This window comes from Lycium ferocissimum, chromosome 6, assembly GCF_029784015.1.
Source record: "Lycium ferocissimum isolate CSIRO_LF1 chromosome 6, AGI_CSIRO_Lferr_CH_V1, whole genome shotgun sequence".
Taxonomy (NCBI): Eukaryota; Viridiplantae; Streptophyta; class Magnoliopsida; order Solanales; family Solanaceae; genus Lycium; species Lycium ferocissimum.
Genome location: NC_081347.1, coordinates 69,020,748 through 69,043,091, shown reverse-complemented (window position 1 = coordinate 69,043,091; position 22,344 = coordinate 69,020,748). Strand labels below are relative to the sequence as shown.

At 33.5% G+C, this 22,344-nt stretch overlaps 1 pseudogene; it reads left to right on the top strand.

The window, feature by feature from the left end:
* Positions 1-1,470: 1,470 nt before the first annotated feature.
* LOC132061591 (1-aminocyclopropane-1-carboxylate oxidase homolog 1-like) lies at positions 1,471-3,286 on the top strand (annotated as a pseudogene).
* The last annotated feature ends 19,058 nt before the right edge of the window (positions 3,287-22,344 follow it).

Genomic DNA, 22,344 nt, shown 5'->3' with positions numbered 1-22,344 from the left:
AATACAAATTTGGAATAAATTTTGGGGTTTTGGGAAAATTTAAATTTAAAAGTTTTTTAAATAAGATTTTTATTGACCAAAAGCAAGTATGTACAGAGCTCAAAATGTTATAATCCAGGCACATGGACAAAGTCCCAAGGTCCTGGTCCAATATTATCTCATCCAGTTCATGACGACCCTGGAAATCTCTATAATGGGGTAGTAGTCAGTTGAGCCGATACATGTGCTAACCGTGGTTGCACGCTTCCTCGAACCATCACCTCTTGCACTATCATCCTAATTAATACCTACGGTGTCCTTCCTTTTGTTGAAAAACTCGTTGTTTTTTTTTGAATAGAATGTAAACCCCCCGGGCCCCATTCTAAATTTTTTGGGATTAAAGGCCCCCTTTCCCCATTTTTTGTCGCAACCCAAAGAAACCTTTTCCCGGTCCCTTTTCCTTTCGTTTCCGGCCCCACTATGTTTAACCCGGGCCCCCCGGCGACCCAAACTTGAAAAAAAGGGGGTTTATCGTCCCCGGTTGGGACATCGGAAGCTTTTTTGATTTGTTTCCCCTTTCTTTATTCTATCCCCGGGTTTTGCCTTTTTTGAGTCCCGGGTGAAGGATGAATACCCATTTTGGGGCCCGATTGGCAAATTAACCCCCCCAACAATTTTCCGTGGCATTTAAGCTTGAGGTATACCGTAAAATTTTGGGGAAGGGGGGGGCCCCTTGTAAATTCTTCCCCCCCTCCTAAACCCCTTGTTGTTTAAAAAATTTTTTTCAACGCCATGGGGCCCCTTTGTGGAAAGATTTTCCCAAAATTTTTGATTTTTGATATATTTTTGCTTGTCGCCCTTTTCCCTGTTTGTTTTCTCCCAAAATTCCCCACAAAAGTTTACAAAAAAGCCCCTTTAGGGGGGGCCCCCGGCGTGTATATAAAAACCCCCCGCCCTTTGAAAGCATTACCCCCTCTTTAAAAACCCTTGGCTTGGAAGCTTGTATCCCCCGTCCGGAAAAATTCCCCATATTTTTTCCCTTGTTTTTAAAAACCCTTTTTTTTGGGAGGAGGGTTGGGCCCCGAAGGTTTTGTACAGAAAGGAGCGCTTTTTATAAGTCGCAACTGCCAAAGATATGTTAAAGGGGGCCAGGTCCAACAGTGACTCTTCCCATCATCTTATCGATCATGGCATACATTGCATATCGTATAGCCTTTTGAAGGTTAGAGGCACCCCCAAATATCTATGCGGAAGACCGCTCGTACTAAACCTCGTAGCTTATCCGAGGATGCCTTCTCGAGTTATCATGTCTACCCTCCAAAATCTCTAAGTTAATGGTTCTAAATTACTAATTTATACATATTACATAAATTTCTTAAGACAAATACATGTGTGTAAACAAAGGGTTTTTGTTCTACTAACCTGCTCTTCGACATTGTGGCTCCGCCACTGGGAATATGCAATTTGTTACGTTAGTAATGCCTTTTTATTATGCAATCTAAGGTATTTAATAGCAACTTTATACGAATGCCTAAATGAAAGCTAAAACGATCAAGTTTTGATGATTGTCAATGTGTATTTGGCCCTACAACCTTTTTCTATTGTGTTTTGTTTCTAATAAAACAACAACATACCCTAAGAAGGTTCGAGTTTGAAGTTTAAAACAGACATTAGCACTTACCTCTAAATCGAAGTAGGTGGGAAGTTGTTTCATAAACCTTTACTGGCCGTAATACAATAACAAAGCATGAAATAGAAAAGAGAACATTAACTACCACAAAACAATGTGTTTTACTTCGAATGTGACTTTTTTTTTTTTCTTTGATAGGAGGAATTACTTCAATATTCTGAGCATATTAGAAGGTTGGGCCATACAATATTTGAGTTACTGGCAGAGGCACTTGGGCTAAAGCTCAATCACTTGTTGGACATGGAGGTGTAAAAGGCCATTTCATTCTGAGTCATTATTATCCACCTTGTCCTGAGCCAAGCAAGACTCTTGGAATTACAAAGCATACGGACCCAGATTTCTTCACTATTCTTCTACAAGACCAAATTGGTGGGCTTCAAATTTATCACCAAAATCAATGGATTGATATTCATCCAGTGACTGGAGCCCTAGTTGTCAATCTTGGTGACCTTTTGCAGGTAAGTATAATCTAAAACAAATTAGATATCTTTTACAAAAATAGCTGGCCAGAATTGTTGTTCACTTTTCCTAGTTGATATACATTAATTATACACAATTATATAGATATTATACATGAATATCACATATATTATACATCTCGCTATTTTTAATTTTAAGAATTAATGGATAGATATTTAGGTTTCTAAAATAGATAACGTGTCTAGTCACTAATGACACCGATTCGAGGCGGATAGTCACTAGTGAGACTCATCACATGCAGATCTAGAGTGGTAGGATGAGTTCTATTGGATACATCATTTTCAGCATAGACTATATATATATATATATCATGAGAAACAGTATAAAAATGTCTAAGTTTAGAACTTATATTTTCAAAGAACTAGAGATTTTCAATCCATTACGTTTAAATTTAGAATGCGTTTATGACACTAAACTTTATATATTTATTATGACTTTAAGTTATATATACCGTCAAAGATCAAAAAAATTTAAACTATGAGGTAATCTTTACCTACAATAGAAAGTAACCTCTCATATCCTCAAGATTATAAATCCCAATTTTTTTTTTATGAAGGCTTACCTATAGATATAATTTTAGGTGACCTGATAAAATAAATAATTCATTATGCTGACGATTATATAATTTAAAATCATTTCATGTTAGGTTCTTTCTCTACTAGAGGGACAACTTTTGTCCCCAAGGTACAGTACTCTAATAATGGCCAATTGGTTACAAAATTCATAGTACAATTTTAGACATCCATTTGTTTATTGTCAACATCATTTTTCTGCAATGCAGCTTCTCTCAAATGACAAGTTCAAAAGTGCTGAGCATAGAGTACTGTCAAAACATATTGGGCCAAGGATTTCAGTTGCATGCTTTTTCACAACTCAATTTCAGCCATTTGATAATCTTTATGGCCCAATAAAGGAATTATTATCAGATGAAAATCCTCCTTTGTACAAAGAAACCACAGTGAGAGATTATGTTTCCTATTACAACTCCAATGGACTTGGAGCTCGCCCTCCACTTCTCCATTTAAGACACTAGGATTTTCAAAGTAGATTATGTATGATATGCTTTGAGTGCTGAATCATTTTTGAATAAAAAAGAAGCTTGGAAATAGAGTTTATATAATATACTTTAAATATTGAGTTGAGGGTCTATTGGAAACAACGTCACTACCCCCACAAAGGTGAGAAGTGTCACAGACATCATACCCTCTCTCAAATCCGACTTCATGGACACGTTTGAGTATGTTGTTGTACTTTAAATGTTGCATCATTTTTGTATTAAAAATAAGCTGGAAAAATAGATGGAGTAGGTGTCTACTCCTTCATGATTGAATTATCAAGTTTGTAGATTGTGTGTCTCTTCTTGATCTCCGATTATGAGAATCAAAGATTCAAAATTCGAAGTCCAGTGTAAGAAATGACAACGATTAGAAAAGGGTTGCTTTCAACAAGAATGACACATAATTGAAATTTTTTAGTTCTTTTTAACTCTGAGAATACAATGTGATTGTAATAGTAAATGTACTAGTGCAAATGGAGCAACCATTAGGCTACGAGGCTTAATAGCTGGGAATCATTTATAGAGATGGATTCAGGATTTGAACCTTATGAGTTTTGTATTTTAGCCCTTTTGTGTTACTAGGTTACTCCCTCCGGATCAAAAAAAGAGTCACTTAGCCATTTGCACACCCCTTAAGAAACTACTAACTGCTAGACAAAAATAGGTAATTTGACTAAACTATCCCTAATTAAATAGGCATTGAGATTTGATCATATAACACTTAATAAGGGCAAATCTAGAAAAACAAGATTAATTCTTTCTTGATTTAATAAGTGGACACTTTTTTTGACCCAAGAAAAAAAGGTTAAGTGGACACTTTTTTTTATCAGGAGGGAGTATTATCTTGTGGAATGGTAAAGTTAGCCATTTCCATGGACATTCCTTAGTAAAGTCAAAAAATCACTCAACTATTGAAATTATTAATTAGTAAAGTCACTTAACTTAATCTTGTATCAATAAAGTCATTCAATTTTTGAATTTTCTCAATATTAGAAAAGTAAGTCTTAACTTACCTTAATTGTTTTTGTGCTTCAATCCAAACGTAAGCTCCAATAGGCCATGTCATCAGCGGGAAGCCAAGTAAAATCTGCCGCGAACATGAATCCGAGTTTCCTCTCCACACCATTGTTGAAAGAAATTTTTTATTGTAATGCCATCACATGTGCTCATCATAACACTCAATTTTTTTTATTTTTCTGGATGAACCAATAATAGTATGAGACTCCTATGGAGAATCCCCAAACCCATGGTACATAAATTTTCAATTATCAATTATCAATGTTCTTGTAAAATTCATCTAGCCTACTATAACTTGTCTTGATGAGAGTTAACCTAAGTGAAAACAAATGGAATTACTTCTTTCCCAGGATCAAATAACTCATTGAAGTATGAAATATGCGCTTGACTTTGAGACTGAAATAATTATCAATTAGCTCATATATAATAATAATAATAATAATAATAATAATAATAATAATAATAATAATAGTGAAGAAGTTGAAGTCTCAAAAATTAGTTTTTGTTGCTTTTTAAAGAAAAAAAAAATCCCAGCTTCACTGGGTTGTGTTGTATTGCATGCTTAATGTTTTAAGTACAACACTGGATAGAGACCATCCACCAAAAAAAATTGAGATTGAGCTTCCAGCAAAAAAGAACTTATTGCTCAATCACATACTATAAATGAAGTTAGCCTAACTAACAAAGAAATTAGCCTTATCAAATTTCAACCTAATGGAAGGAACTTGTCTTTTGTCTAGATGTAAGGTCCTTTTGCACCATTTGGTAGCTCTTGTTCTGATAAGTAAATGTTGTTGTCATGAGAATTCATTGCCTTTTTTGCTAGCCAATCTGCAGGTTGATTAGCCTTCCTAAAGCAATGAGTAAACTTGACATTTGAAAGCACTTCACTTGTATCTTCTATTATCTTGTTGAGCTTGAAACTCCAAGCATTCTTGTTTCTGAGCATGTCTGTGATCACCATAGAATCTAGCTCTATCACAAGATTGTTGTAGCCATATGTCAAGCTTCGCACCTGTGTCCCTCCATACTGTGGCCGTTTTAGCCTCTTCCACGTGTTAGACCGGTGTATCGATAATTTACAAAAAATGCCATCATTAGTTGTCCCTTTACATCTCTGAGAGCTCTGAGAGCTCCTCCTAGTCCAGCATTCCCATTATTTTTGTCGTAACTTCCATCAGTATTCAGTTTGTATACTCCTTGCTCTGGTTTTTGCCAACAGATCACCATGATCTTTGGTATTGGTTGTAGCTTCAGTAACTTGTAGCAAAAGTCTTTCCATGGTAGAGTTAGCTTGGATCCGGGGAAGGACTTGATTGTTGTTGCATTGACTATCCATTTCCACCTGCTACTCAACCTTGTACCAGCTGAATTTCTTCTGATTACCATACCTGCAAGCACAAGTTTCCTTCTAAAGAGCCCAGCATATAACAATAGGAGTGATACGTAAAATAAGCTTATGAAAATCATTCTTAGCCTTCTCCTGCCACCAAGAATTAATGACATGTCTAATTAGGAGGTGAGAATGTTTAATCCCCAAAGGGGCACCAAATAGATTCCAGATTTTACTGATTGATGTCCCTTGACTGAACACATGGTTCATGGTCTGGTTAAAAGCTATATTGCAGTAGCAACATTTAGAATCCATTTGCTTGCCAAATCTACTAATTACTTCCTCAAAAGGAAGCTTATTTTTTCAAATTCTCCAAGTTAGAAAAGAAATTTTAAAGGGATAGAAGAGTGCCATACCTTGTTGATTAAAGGTTGATGAGCTTTTTTATTCCTTACCAGATGCCAGGCAGATTTGTTAGAATATTTTTCAGTCTCAGTAAGGTCCCAGAATATCTGATCTTCCTTATCTATGTTACCACTTTCAATATTCTGGATGTTGTCGCTCATTTGAGGAGGCATGATCCTTCTGAGCTTTTCACTATCTCACCCGCCTGCTGATGCAGTTGTTTTGACTCAAAAGCTCGAACTCTTAGGCAGTAGTCGGGGACATGGTTCAAAACAGGACCCTTACAAGTTCAATTGTCCCACCAGAATGAGCAAGGACCAGAATTCACCTGCCAAACCATGTGTTTTTCTGCTTCCTCTTTAATTTGTAGCATATGCTTCCAAGCATGAGAATCACCTGAAGCCCACTTCTTACCAACCACATGAGCTCTAATGTAGTATTTACTTTTGACAAAATTAGCCTAAAGAGAGTTAGAGGTTCTCAGCCTCCACCATCTTTTCATGACTAAAGTGTTGCTGAAATCAGTCATACTTCTAATGCCTATGCTCCCTTCTTCACAAGGAACACACAAATTACTCCAAGAGCTTCAATGGTACTTATTGTGACCTTGATTACTGCCCCAGAGAAAATTTGCAAAGTGTTTCTCAATTAATTTAAGGCTACCATTGGGAGCAGACAAGGCAGAGAGAATATATATAGGGAGGGATTGGAGACCACTTTTGATTAGCACAACTTTTCTCCCATAAGAGAGTAACTTACCATGCCAACCATTAAGCCTTTTAACCACCTTACTAACCATGTAATCAAAATACTCTAGTTTTTTCCTTCCCACATATAAGGGACAACCAAGATAAGTGAAAGGGAGGCTCTTATCCATGAAACTAGTGCAGCCTCTTATTCTATTTATCCTCTGAGCAGAAGTTCTAGGAGCAAGAAAAAAAAAACTTTTATCTCTATTAACCAACTGACGAGAACTATTCTCATACTCACTAATTTGCTTCATAATGAGTTTCAAAGAGGAAGTTTTACCATTACTAAAGATGAAAATGTCATCAGCATATGCAAGGTGATTAATAGTGGGGCAATTAGAGGGCATAGTAAAAGGAATGAAATTTCTATGTCTAGTAAGATCATTAAGAGATCTGGACAAAACCTCAGCTGCAAGTATAAATAAAGATGGGACAGAGGATCCCCTTATTTTAATCCTTGAGAAGAGGAACAGAAACCATTTCTAGATCCATTCATAATCATAGAGGACCAATTGCAGAAATTATTAGGTTATAAATGATATCTATCCAGTTTTTGGAAAACCCAAATTTGTCCAAGACAGCTATAACAAAATGCCAAGACATTCTGTCATATGCCTTAGCCATATCTAGTTTAATCCCAACATAGCCATCTTTGTTAGATTCGGAGATATTCTGAATAATTTCTTGTGCTAAAAGGACATTTTTAGTTATTAGCCTCTCTTTCAAAAAAATCACTTTGGTTTGAAGAAACCAGATTTTTCACTAAGGGGTTAAGTCTTAAAGAGATAATTTTTGAAATAATTTTATTGGTAAAGTTAGAGAGACTTATAGGTCTGAATTCTCCAAATCTGCTAGGGGTGTCAACTTTTGGGATTAACACTAGACAGTTCTGAGAGAAATACCTGGTGAGGTTTTGTTGCTGCGTTCTCTATTCAAAGATTGGTTATGGGTAACCCGTGTTGTGCACGGTCCAATAAGCAATAACAGAATGCTAAGCGAAACATTCAAAATAGTCAATTTACTCCGTTGGCATGCAATGCTTAATGTGTACTCTCTCCGTTCCACGTTACTTGTCTACTATTTTTTTTAAAAGTCAAACTATATAATCTTTGACCAACATTTTGAGATATATTTTTCCACCATATTGGTATGGAAAGAACTGCAACTTGCAGTACTTTTCTTATAGTTTTTCAATATCTAAATTATAATTTCAAATTATTGAAATTTAGCTCCGAAAATTGATCAACTTGACTGTCGAAAAACGAAATAGGACAACTAATATGGGATAGGGAGAGTATAAGTTTGATGTGTGTTAGTGTCCTTATAAATACAACTTCTCTCATGGTCGTTCTTTTGAAGGGCAATGGATGTACTGCTGATTTTAAGGTCAACTAAACGAAGAATTTCAAAATTAAGATTAGTAAAATATTACGTAAGATAAAAGAACATATCACGAAAGAATAGATAATCGTTATATTAATCGAAAAAGACTTATTAGAAGAAATTGATTATAAAAGAAAATAATGGATAATTTAAAGGACCGCCTCTCAGATGTTGCTTTGTAACACTAATCTCCCTTATGGTTTATAATATTACATCCGTTTCCTTATTTTGATTTCTTTGTAACAACTTATTTAAAATATTTGTCATTAATGTAAAAAATCACATTTTGATGAATTTTCCCTTAACCAATATACACTTTCATTTAGTAATTATTATTAACATCATTTATTAGTTGTTTGTTTTTAATTCATTAATCGGTCGTTTGGTAGCTGGATAAGAAGCAAGTTATTCATGTATTAATTTCTGCATTAACTTATACAGCGTTTGGTAGTTAGTAAAGAGATACATTATTCATGTATTAATTGTTGCATACCTATACAACGTTTGGTAGCTAGTTAAGAAGTAAGTTATTCATGTATAAAATTAGTACGATGTTTGGTTTGCAATTTAGAAACCTGCATAACTAATACATGTATAAGTTATGAGCGAATCTATGTTTTATTTTATGCGGGGTAGAAGATGGAATAATTAATAGATGAATAAAAAGTTGAAATGACAATATTACCTTTATCACTCCCCACTTAAATATTTTCCTTTTCTAAACAAAATCTTTATATATTTTACTATAATACTTTAATATTTCGTAAAAAAAAAAAAATTGTAAACAAATATTTTAATTTTAAAAAATATATAATATTTATTAATTTTTAATATTACAAACCAACATTTTAATTTTAAAACCCCGTATATAATATTTATTTATCTTTTATTATAACAAATCAACATCCAAAGAAATTATTCATGCACAAAAAATATGTCCAATTTATAGTAACTATACCGTAAAAGCAATATTAGGCATAACGTAATAAAGGAAGTTTCAATCTTTATTTTGGTTCATAAAAAACCTCAAAATGGTTTTGTTGCCTACAACTCTTTTTCTAGGCCACACTTTAAAATATGAAAATCATAAATCAAGATTTTACAAATATATTTACTTTGTAAAATTTAATAATCTATCAAAATTTATAAGAAAAAGAATATTTTACTTAACAAACATCAAGTTATCTATACCAAAATGCTAAACCTACTATTTTTTTATACTAAAAAAAATTAAAAGCCCAAATTTTTATTTTGAGACAAAAATAAAAAACAATAACAACAAGAGAATAGTAAACTAAACTATACCATTAATAATCTTAATATAAGAGGCTCACAAATAGGAATTTAAGGCAAGCAATGAATTTTTTTGAAAAAAAAAAAAATGCAAATGAGAATTTATGTGTGTAAAAGTGTTGATGGCCAATTTTATAGATTTTTGAGATCTTTTCGGCAAAAAAAAACCCACATTAACCATTGGGGCCCATGTTTGTACCATCTTTTGACAGTTACGGCTGACATGGGAGTTGTGGGTCCGTTTTAACTGCTCAACCCAATGACCAAGAGAAATAATAAAAACATCTTTGATCTAATTAAACTAAATTGTTCTATCTTTTATGCACGATGTACAATAGGTTGCAACATACAAAACAAAGTTAAATATCTGAAATGCCCTCATCGCAGTTGATTAACTCCAAGGAAATATCACTAAATTAAAAAAAAAAAAAAAGAATATAAAAGAAGAATCACCAAAAGCCTGAGTTGTTAAGTTATGCACTAGTACAAACTGACAATGCTAATCCATATCCATGACTCAAAGTATATAAGTTCAATATCCAAAAAAAAAATGGCAAACTACATTTTACATTGTATTTTTGGCCGTACTTACAAGAAAGTAAATTATCAATTCAAAATCTCAACACATTTGGTTAAATTCAATAACTCCACAAAGACACATGTCAATACACGTGCCATACACTCTCTAAAGGAGCGTGACATTTTGATTCTAAGGACATATGTCAATAAAGGGGCAATTTTTACTCAACTTCATCTCCTTCACCTTCATCCATGTAGACCACCTTCTCCCCCAAAAACAACACGTCTTCATAATCCACTATCCGACTAAATCTATCAAATCAATTGTCTCTAATTACCCAATAGAATACTTAAGAAATGTCACTCAATGATTTAGCACCGCTTCGAATGTTCTTCCCGATGATTAACAACGATGGTAAGTAAACTCAAGAGCTTTTTGGCATAATGTCTTGTATGATCACTTGGTCAATTTTGACTTCCTCCAATTTTTCTCCATTCGCTTTCTTGATTTCGTGTGTATTCTCGATCACCTTGTGGATGTCCTTAGACCGGTAGTCATGATTTTGAAGTCGAGTCAACGACGTCTTGTATGATCACTGAAAAATAACGATAACTTCCTCCGATCTCCATCCGATGATTCACCACCACTACATTTGCTTCATGGCTAACACAATCTTCTTGTTGCCATAGCCAAAAGGGTCCGGAGGGGTAACCTCCGGTAAAATGGAAATGGTGGGAATAATGAGATAGCGATTTTTTTAGACCCAATTTTTTTTCCGAACAAAACAAACCAGTGGATCGATGATAATTCGATCATAGAAAGAAGCAATAATCAATATTTGAGGGAACATAAGTAATGATATACCATGATTTAAACAAGGTTTGATCAAAGCCAGGACCGCCAAATGGAGCATTGATAAACGTGGTGGAGCCATTTCGGAGATACCGTGGAAAAATGCAAAAATTGTATTTTTACCGTGATTAAAGAGAACCCATTTGAATTCCTCCTCCTCACCCCCCCGTAAATTGGGTGTCGAAATCGGAAACCTCTTCCTGCCCCCATAATTTTTTTTTAATTATACAAAAGCTTATTTAACATCACTTGGAATTAAAAAGGATTAGTTTTTATTTATTGATATTATTAGAGGTTGATGTAGAAGTAGTTGATACTAGAGGAAGTGGATCGAAATAGAAGTTTCCAAAAATGTCCATTCTTGAAAATGATGAAAGACGAATTAAAGAGTTGAAAGTGGATGTGTATTCAGTTTGAGACTTAAGTTTCCTATTTTTGAATAGAAGTGTGTTCTATGTATATTGTGACATCTATTAAAAGCTATATATAGTACTGTAGATGATATGGTAAGTGAAGTGTTGGATAGTGAGTGTATAAGTTGAAGGTGTGACAATTATAAAAACTTAAAGTCCCATCTCTCATACGGTTGAGACCGAAGGTCTCTCTCTTCTTTTCCAGACAGCTTGCTTTTAACGATTGTAATCTGAAAAATCTACGAAGTTGTTGTATTTTTTAAAACTCGTTTTTTTTTTTTTTTTGTCTCTGTGTGTGTGGAACACGTGTGATTTAATACTGATTTTTATTCACGTGAGTGTGGAATTCAATCTTTCCTTCCTTTTATGATATTAACACTATAAAATTAATCCATCTTAGTAGCTACTAATTAAAGAAACACAAATAAATAAGAAAAGGTGGAATTATATTGCATCCACATATATATATATACACATATATTCTTTTAGTACATTAAAAAACGCTATAGCGGTATTAAAATCTCTCATGATAAGCTACAATGCTTAAATCTGCTAAGTGCTAGGAGTAAAATCTATTTTATTTTTTATTAGATCTTCCCATACGAGCAAATCTTCTTTATAAATGTGGTATTCATTTGCTAGAAAGTTATGCAACTTTGCCCGTCTCTCGGCCAATTCATGTGTGTAATATTTGTCTGGTCGACTTGAAGCAAGTATATGCAACTTAATAATATATTGCTCTAAGTGGGTGACATTATATATCATCTTCTTTGATGAGCTTGACAACCAGATGGCGGTCTGTTCCACTTCTAATTTTTTATATTCCATTGTTTTGGCTGATTTGAGCCGTTGCTTAATGCTCCATAATCTTGTCGTAGGAATGAGATGAGACTCCTCTTATTTGAATATCCCAATATTCACTTGCGTATACATCTATATACATACATGTAAAGAGACAAAATAATCAAATATACAATTTTTTTTTTACATATGCAGTATAAGTATTATTAGTCACAATAGGTAATAATTTTAAAATATGTAAAAAGTATTTTAATTTTGGTCAAAGAAAAACTATACTCTATAATTAGTACTATAGTATATTACAAAGTAAAACAGATGGAGTAGTTATTTTTCACACACTTTAAACATTAATCAAACAAAGCTGTGATTCAACAATAACGAGACATTCTTTGAGTATGATAGTGGAAAGTGAGGATTAGTTGCCTTTAGGACTTGAGGTTGGCACAAATGGCTGAAACAGTCGAGTCCAACGAAACACTTATCTAAATTTAACAAACATACGAAATAACCTTTTGAAAATGATGTCATATATTGTTGACTGATCACTGAGTTCCAGTACACGGGATTGACTTTTAGGCAACTCGTCCTCACTTTCACACCTCAAAAATAATACTCCCTCGTCTCAAAATTATCTGTCGTGATTAAGGACGAATGCTGCTCACAGGTTATACTTATAATATTAATTGTGTGGTGAAAGTTTTAACTAGTTACCCTTCATTGGTATAATGGTATTTGGACAATCATAGTATCACCATTTAATTAAGTTGTTGTAGTCTTCAAGAATAATAACAATTATGAAACTAGCCAAAACCATCACATTTGCTTAAAGAAGTCAAACAATAAATAATTTGACACGTTATTGTTTCAAAAACTGAATAAATATACATATATATACACAGAAAGTATGGACAAGAATAGATCGTCAAGAAATGTGGTGAGACTGATAAGGTTTTTTTCACTTTCAATTAAAGATCTCAGATTAAAATTTTAAGAGTGAAAAAATATTCCAAATCCCTAGTATTTTACTTTAAAATAGTATTGAATCTATTGTTTTTTTTTTCAAACAATCAAAGATTTCAAGAATAAATATAGTGAAAAAATATGAAAATTTAATAGATAATAATTATCAATGCAAAACCAACTATCATGTCTCTTCACATGACAACCTCTTTCAGAATTAAGACTTAAATTACTCGAGTTGATAGAACAACAAGAATTCATGAAGAAACTATCTTGAAAAGAAGAAAATAAAATAAAACTAGAGAGAAGAAACGTTAGGAAAATCTCTTATTTTCCTACACTCATTAATAACAAATAAAACGGTGTATTTGTATAATGAGTTAGGGTTAAAACTAACATAATTCGACTCAATCCTAATCAAATTAGGAGAAATTGGCAACTCGTATGCGTTACACACGCGTCGCATGTGCAACGCAGGTGTACTCAGTGATTTCTAATTCGCCTTGGTCTGCAGCTGATTTTCCCGTCTCTTACCCGCGATGCAGGTATGACACCTGATCACCCTCTGTGCGTTGGAACGGCGACGCGGATATAACATCCAACTTCCTTCAGTTTGTCCAAAAATTCCTCTAAGTGTCGCAAGCTCCTCTCGTTAACTAGTGCACACAGGATCACCTCCAAAATCACCCAAAAATGCTCGGTTTCCAATCATTCGTCCTCATTGTACCTAATTACACAAAATATACCAACATAAGCAAGAATATAATGATTCCATCATAGAAAATGCGATTAAAGTACTAAGTCCAAGAGGTAAGATGACGCTAAACATCGATATTTGTGCCAAATATCAACTGATCTTACCAAATCATTACGCAAGTTTTGGCACCGTTTTCATGAAACAAAAAACGAAAAGCAGACATAAATACCTGCATGTTAACATACTCTCTCCGTCAATTACGTGACATTTTTCGTTTCTTGAGATTCGAACTATAACATGAAAAATTGCAACATATAGTATTTTTTTTGTATAGCTTTTTATCATCAAAATTTTGATGTTGAAAATATTGAGTTTATATGATCGAATTTAGCTTCGAAAATCAGTTAAATTAACTTTTGATAAGCGAAAAGTGAACTCCATTACTCAAATGGTCACTTAACTATCCGAAATTACCTAGTATAGTCATGTTTCTTTGTTTTAATAGAAAAGTCACTTAACTATGCCTATAGTACTCATAAGGTCACTCAACCGGCCAATTACGTATTTTTTTTTTCTTTTTTGATGTTATAATTTTAAAAAAAAAAAATCTATATCATGAACCTTAGTAAAGAAAAAATAAATCTTATTTATAAATAGGAAGAGTTAGGCAAGAAATATTGTATTTAACTATACCTTTCATCAGTCTTCATAAATAAATCTTTTAATAAACCTTTTCCATCAATCCGGTGCTTTGTCCACAAGAAATATTTATTCGGAAAATAGTGTCACTTACGGAAAAGGCATTGAATCAGTGGTGCTCATTCTTAGGGGTGGACATTCGGTATTCGGTATTCGGTTTGGTATTTTTAAAGTTCGAATTCGATAATTCGGTAATCGGTAGTTGAAAGTATAAATACCGAATTGAAAATTTTCGGTTCGATAATTCGATAATCGGTAAATCAAACTTCGATTCGGTATGGTATTCGATAATACCGTATTGAAGTTGGAGTCGACTGAATTATAAATTTAATACGGTGCATTCAATTATTTATGTTTTCAATGTGGAGGCACGATATAATAGAAGATCATCAACTAAGAAGACTTCAAGAAAAGCTAATTGACATAATTAAAAAACATCTAGGAAATTACATTAGAAAAAGCTAGAAGATAATCCAAATGGTGCTACTAAATGAATTATCCAAGAACTGCAGATAGCAGTAGCACTAGTTACAAGCCCTTATTTTGCTACTTTGTTTTGAGTAACTTAGATACTCAGAGTCATATACGACCGGTCATAGCTCATAGGGACTAAGTATTCTTTGGCTAACTATTGATATTCTTGTTAGATATATGGGTTATAACTAGGGGTAAACCTTTATTCAATAGATAATTCGGTATTCAGTAAATACCAAATACCGAACGGTATTAATATCTCATACCAAACCCAAATCCAAATACTGTAATTCTTAAATTTTACTCCCGAATACCGAATTACCGAATATCAAATTATCAAAATCTTCGGTTCGATTCGGTAATTCAAATTTCGATATTTTATGCCCAGCCCTAATCATTCTTTTATGTTTTTTTGGAGAGTATTTAATGGATTTCGGTGCCTTTGAAAAATTATGGAATTGCTTAACGGATTAATTTTGAAGTGTTAATGTTAGAAATAAGGAAGAGTTAGTAAGAAATACTTGTTTCGTTCACTTTTACTTGTTCACTATACTAAAATAGATTTTCACTTTTCCTTGTCCATTTTAGCATATTAAGAGACAAAAAATTCTTGTTTTACCCTTGACATTAGTTCCTCATTTCCAAATCATTTTTCAAATTTATTGAGACTATAAACCATTAATATGGATATTATAGTAAAAATATATACTTCAATTAATAATTCTTAAGGGGCGTACAAAATTAAAATTAAACAAGTAAAAATGACTGGAGGCAATAATATTGAGTTCCGTGCTTCCCGTGAATGAAAATATTAAAGGAAATAACGAAATTTCAAAAGCAATTGCACAAAAATAAAATAAAAAATTGGAAAAGCAAGCTGAAGCAAAGAAGAAAAAAATTGGAAAAGGATAGAGAGATGGGACTTTGCTCCATTTTTCTGAAAGTGGGACCCGTTAATCCACTTGGCAAAGTATGAGTGGAGTCTCACACAAATTCTGTCTTCCGCTTATTAGGTGGGCCTCTCACAGAATAATTTTTTTATCATAGTAGCGTAATTATAAAGTAACTTTGTTGCCCACACGTTCTCAAATTTCCTCCACTTAATTACGAGTAGCTTCATACTCCCTTCGTTTCAATTTATATCAACTCTCACTCACACTTATCTAATTCTCTTACCCAAAGTGGAGAATCCTCCGAGGTATACTGAGCTAAGACCCATAAGTCTTAGCAATTTCAGCAGCAAAATCATTTCAAAGATGCTGAACACCAGACTTGCAAAAGTGATACATTGAGTGGTCTCACTAAATCAAGCTGGCTTTCTTAAAGGTAGATCTATCTCTGACAATATTATGCTAACTCAAGAAATGGTTCACAACATAAGTAAAGATAACACTAATGGCAATGTTGTTCTAAAATTTGATATGGCTAAAGCAGTTGACATAGTAGATTGGAAATATCTCTTTCAAGTGTTAAAAAAAATTGGATTTTTTGGTTTCTGGACTGATATGACTTGAAGACTACTTTCTAATAATTGGTACTCAATTAAGGTTAATGGAGTAAGACGTGATTTCTTCAAATTCAGTAGAGGAATTAAACAAGGTGATCCTATCTCTCCTTCTCTCTTTATTATTGGTTCTGAATTACTTAATATTCTCATGGATCAATTGAAAAATGAACAGTTTATTCCCTATACTGTTGATAGAGGTTGCCCTATTATTACTCACCTTAGTTTTGCATATGACACTAGACTATTCTTCTCTGGGGATCCTTTATCTCTTATGTCTATGATGAATAAACTAGCTATTTTTGATAACTGTTCTGCACAGCTTATTAACGAGTAAATTTTGTTTTTTAGGTGGTTCCAACACTTGTCAGTCTATCATAACTGATATTAAGCAGCTTACTGGTTATGAACACCAAAACTTTTCTTTCAATTATCTAGGAGCTCATATTTATAATGGAAGGAAAAAAGTTTTTTTTTTTTTTTTTTTTTTTGGAAATTTAGTTTCAAAGGTTACTAACATAATGCAGGGCTAGCAAGGTAAGATGATATTTCATGGAGGTAGGACTATCCTTATAAAATTTGTTCTCTATTCTATTCCCTTACATATCTTTTCTGTGATTCAACTTCCTAAAACTAGCATTAAGCAAATTGAACAGCTTGTGGCTAATTTTTTCTAGGTGATGGAGGCAGTAAAAAAAAAAAATGCACTGGATTGTTTGGTGGAAATTGTGCTATCCTACCTTGGAAGGTGGGATTGGTCTTAGATCCATCCAAGACATCAGTCATGCTTTTGGAGCCAAAGTTTGGTGGAATTTCAGAACAAAGGACTCTCCTTGGAGAGATTTTCTTGAAAAAAAAAATATTGTCCAAGAGCCCATCCGGTCTCCAAAAAATGGGCTTCAGGACAATCTCAGATTTGGAAAAGACTCCTTGATTCTAGAAAAAATTGTAAAAAAGATATTTTTTTGGAAAATTGCTAAAGGTAACATTTCTTTTCGGTGGGATAACTGACTTGGCTTTGGACCACTTACCCAATTTTTCCAAACTCTTAAGGTTTCTGAATTCATTATTAATGGAGCTTGAAACTTTACCAAATTGCATTCTATTCTTCCTAATTACATTCTTAGTGATATTGCTAATATTGATATCATGAGTTATAAGAATGATTTACCTATTTGAATCCAAGCCAAAATGGTCTTTTCACCACCAAATCTGCCTGGCAATTTTTGAGAAATACTAAAAGCATTACTCTTACCGCCACCAGAATCTGGCAAAAGAAGATTCCTTATAAGATCTGTTTTTTTATGCTCAGGTTAATGGCCAACAAACTTCCTACTGATGAAGCCTTGCAAAGATTCAAATTACAGGGACCCTCAAGGTACAGCTGCTGCAAAGGTGGAAGCATTGAAAATGTGGAGCATCTGTTCAAAGAAGGAGAGGTTGCAACTGTTGTTTGGGAATTCCTCTCTGATTGTTGTGGCATTAGAAGAAGACAAGGAAGAATAAGGGACACTCTTATTACTTGGTGGTTGAGCAACACAAAAAATGGATTTCATTCAATTCTTATTCATTTCCTATCACTGTTCATTTGCTGAGAAATCTGGAAAGCCAGATGTAGTCATAGATATGAGGACATCAAAAGCTTTCTAGGTAAAATCATCAACCAGGTCATTTATCAAATCAGAATGTTATTAACATGTCATTTTCCAGGGGTCCAATTCAAGCAGCAATTGAGCAACACTGTTCAGCACATTGAAAATCTCAAACCTAGATTAATATCAAATGTCTTAGGTGGAGTAAACCTAGCCTTGGTAGATTCAAACTGAACACAGATAGATGTAGAAAGGGAAATTCAGGAAGTGCAGGAGGAGAGGGTATTCTTAGATATGATAAGGGTCAGATGATCATGGCATACTCAGAATACTATGGAGAATGCTCTAATAATGTAGCAGAATCCAAAGCCATTCTCTATGGAATCCAATGGTGCATCACTAACGGATATAGAAATGTGGACATCGAATCTGACTCTATGATCATCATCAATATGATTAGGGATAGACCAATGTCAACTGTCATATTATCCATCTCATAAGCCAGATCACTTGCCTAAAGACACGAGGCAACTTCAGATTTCAAAGATTGATATAGGAAAGTCAACAATCTTGCAGACTACTTAGCTAATTTGGGTGAGAAACAAAGACAAAATTCCCGATGGAGTTAAAAACTAGTTGAAGAATGACACTGATGAAAGACCAACTTTCAGAATTTGAGCACAAAAGAAATCTTTTACTTTTGATAATGGTTAGTTACACTTTGATTTTTTGGTTCTGTCATCGGTTCTGTCATCTGCATACTTATCATATTGTAACTATGAAACCTAAAGGATATCCAACTCTTAGGCTCAATCCCATGTATTTATGCATTGGGACTCTTTTGTATAGGGTTGAATTATTCATCCTTCTTATTTCTCAAGGTGTCCTGGACAAAAGACAGGATGCCAAAGGATATCCAACTCTTAGGCTCAATCCCATGAATTTATGCATTGGGACTCTTTTGTATAGGGTTGAATTATTCATCCTTCTTATTTCTCAAGGTGTCCTGGACAAAGGATGCCAAAGGATATCCAACTCTTAGGCTCAATCCCATGCATTTTTGTTACTATTAATATTCATATTTCTCGGTGTCCCGGAAAAAAGCAATGCCTAATATTTTTGTTACTATTAATACATAGATTTGAAAAAAGAAAAAAAAAAAACTCACTATCATCTTATTTATTCCAGGCAGAAATCCTACACTTACAAATATGAGTATTTATTCCATATGTAGTGCATGAAAAATATTGTTTAATGTGCATGTAAAAGTGGGGTTGGTGTATGGTGCCGAATCAAGGCCAAAGCCACTAAGGCAATGGCTTTAGGCCTCTAAATTTTTGGGGCTCCGTTTTTTAATTAAGTTTTATGGCTAATTTTAATAAATTATTGTGACCTATAGTACTTTTATTAAGTTTGTAAATATGTAAATTATGTTTCAAAAAACTTAAAAGATTATATGTATGAACTCACGATAAAAATAACGAAGTTTGACTCTTGAAATCCGAATTGTGTCACATAAATTGAGACAAAAGGAGTACAAAAATTTTATTAAAAAAAAAAGAGAGAAGAAACTTTTTTGACGATTATAAAACAAAGAATTAATAACTTCACCTCTAGTGTTTTTCTGTTGAACTAAACTTGACATGAAATCCAAGAGTAAATGTTGACTTGAAGCTTAATTAACTAGTTAAAACTTTATCCTCTGATACTTTTCTTATTTAATGTCATTATACTTTATTCTATGATACCTAAAGCTTTACTTATTCTATGATATGTTTTTTTTTGGGGGGTAAGTTATTCTATGATACTTTTCTTAAAGTTACACTAATTCATGTTAGTAATATAGGCAGGCTTGCAATCACATAAAAGAAAATCTATGTATAGTACTAAGGTCTTTTTAGCTTCAACATCATTTTCTTCTTTGCCTTCATACACTTTTGTATTTTTCATCTCTCATCCTTCGTAAAAGTCAAGCGAGAGAATAACCTAAGAAAAACTCAAGCATGTCCCAATTAGTCCAATTTTGAATTTACGAACAGCCAAACCAAAGAGGTAATTAGCTTTAAATGGTTTATACAATATCCCATATTAATTATAGAAATAGTTTGTGCTGTGGTTAGTTTTTTCTAGTAATTTTAAGGGAATAAAAATAAAATATAAGGATGTTAAATATTATTGCATTTATTCCAATTTATGTGGCATTGTTTAGATTTCGGCAGTCAAACCGTTAAAAACTTAAAATATGACCATGAATTCAGACATGAAATCCTTAAGTTTTTTTAAAATATTATTATATTTGAAAAGTACGTAAAAAGTATTACTATAAGTCAATATGTGATGGTTCAAATATTACCCGCAAGGGTGACTCAGTTGGTTGAGCCTGGGATTTTCATAATGGAGGTCTCAGGTTCGAAACCCCCTGCCTACGACATCAGGGGATTTTGCCTTCTGGGTTGAGCTCATCGCATCTAATTTGCCTAGTTCAGATTACCTCTCCTGTGTGGTTTGCGGGCTATCACACAGGAGCAGAGTTTACCTTGTGCGCACCCAAGGGGTAGCTGCTGCAGGTTCCCTTGTCATCAAAAAGTGACAGTTCAAATATTTAAAGGACATATAAAAAAGCGACAAAAAAATAGTTCGTTTGACTCTCGAAATTTGAATAATGCCACATAAATTGGGATGGAGGGAGTATCACCCTATAGGCTATAACATAAGGCAGTTTTTATTACTCCCACTTGTTTCCATTTTCTTAAAGAGTAGTATCTCCTTTTCTAGCAAAAAAATGTTTATGTTGGGGAAGATATAAAATGAAGTATTTTGACTCTTACTGCGAATCTTTTCAAATAAATTGAGGCAGAGAGAACTTTGTAAAATGATGTCATTTGTGATTTGGTTTAAGTTTTATATATTGATGATGTAAAAAAAGTTATACATAACTTTTAAGATAAACATTAAGCGGTTGTTTGGTTTAAATGCAATGGCACTGGTCCAACTGTCAAAGTATTGTCTGCTGTGAGCTCCAGCATGCAAGGATTTGTTTCTTGGGTTTTAACCCAAATGGCAACTCAATAGTTGATTCTGAACTCATTCTTATAAGATCCCTAACTTTCTTATCTCATTCCGATGTGGATTCGCCTAAGATGTAATGTGCACTCTTGAGGCTTCCTTTCTATTATGGTCGTCACATAACCCCCCCCCCTCTCGCGCCCACCTCCACCCCCACCCCCATCGGGGACTTAGGGTCCTTGCCGAGGTTTTCCCTACCATGTACTGATTAGGGAGAGTCCTGCTCTAGTACTATATTTGTAACTGTCCTGGTCCAACTGTTAGGGGTCTTTTGGTACACAGTATTAGCTTGGATACCCCAGCACTAACTGTGAGATTAATTTTATACCATGTTTGGTAGAAGGTATAAATTTATACTGGGATAAATTTATATCTTGTACCAAACAAAGTATAAAGTGTATCACAAACTTAAAGATGGGATATCCCATCTTATCCCATTAATCTTGAGATTATTTTATCCCATCTCCTAGATGGGATAAATTAGTCCCAAGAAATGGGATAAATTAGTCCCAGGATTATAATCCTAGGATAATTTTGTCCACGTAACAAACAACCACTTAAGATATTGTGCACTTTGGACCTAGGCCCACGCGGATTTGTCCCTTAGGTTTTAATCTAATAGACGCATCAACAGTTGATTCTGAACTTACTCTTATAAGCTCTAACTTTCTTCTCCCATTCGGATGTGGGATTCACCTTATTTGGTGTACAATGAGCATACCTTATTCAGAGGCTTGCCCCCCTGGGTTATATTAAAATCAGAATATCTCAAGATTATAATACTGAGATTAGAATTAGGACTAAAACTTGGATACCTTGTCTCAACTTCTATATTCAAATTATAGTCCTATTTGATACAGATTTTTGCTAATATCTCCAATCAAACATAGGATAAATTTAATCCTAAAATATAAATCGAGATAATCTGCCTAATTCCTTGAACCAAAAAACCACTAATTGATAAACTACATAGATTGTGTAAACAGATATTTTATTGCTTGTGCATATAACTTAAACTATTAATTTGGTCCGCGCTTCGCGCGGTTAGGTACGTTGAAACCTTATTAAATTTATGAAAGGATCATTTTCTTCTTCTAATATTTGAATACAAAAAAAGTAAAAATAAAACAATCCTAAACTTTTGAAAATTCTCGTTCTCTTCACACTATATAATTTTAAAGTATTCAATTGTTTTAAACCAAAAAAAAATTGAGACCTCAAATGTGAATATACTATCAATTTTTTTCTTTTATTTTGCAAAAAACTATTAAAAAAAATATTTCTTTGAGTTCAATCTCTTACATAATTTTTGAAACTCATCTTTATTTTTAAATATTCCTTTTTAATTTCTCATATAATCAATACTTTGATTTTATTCTT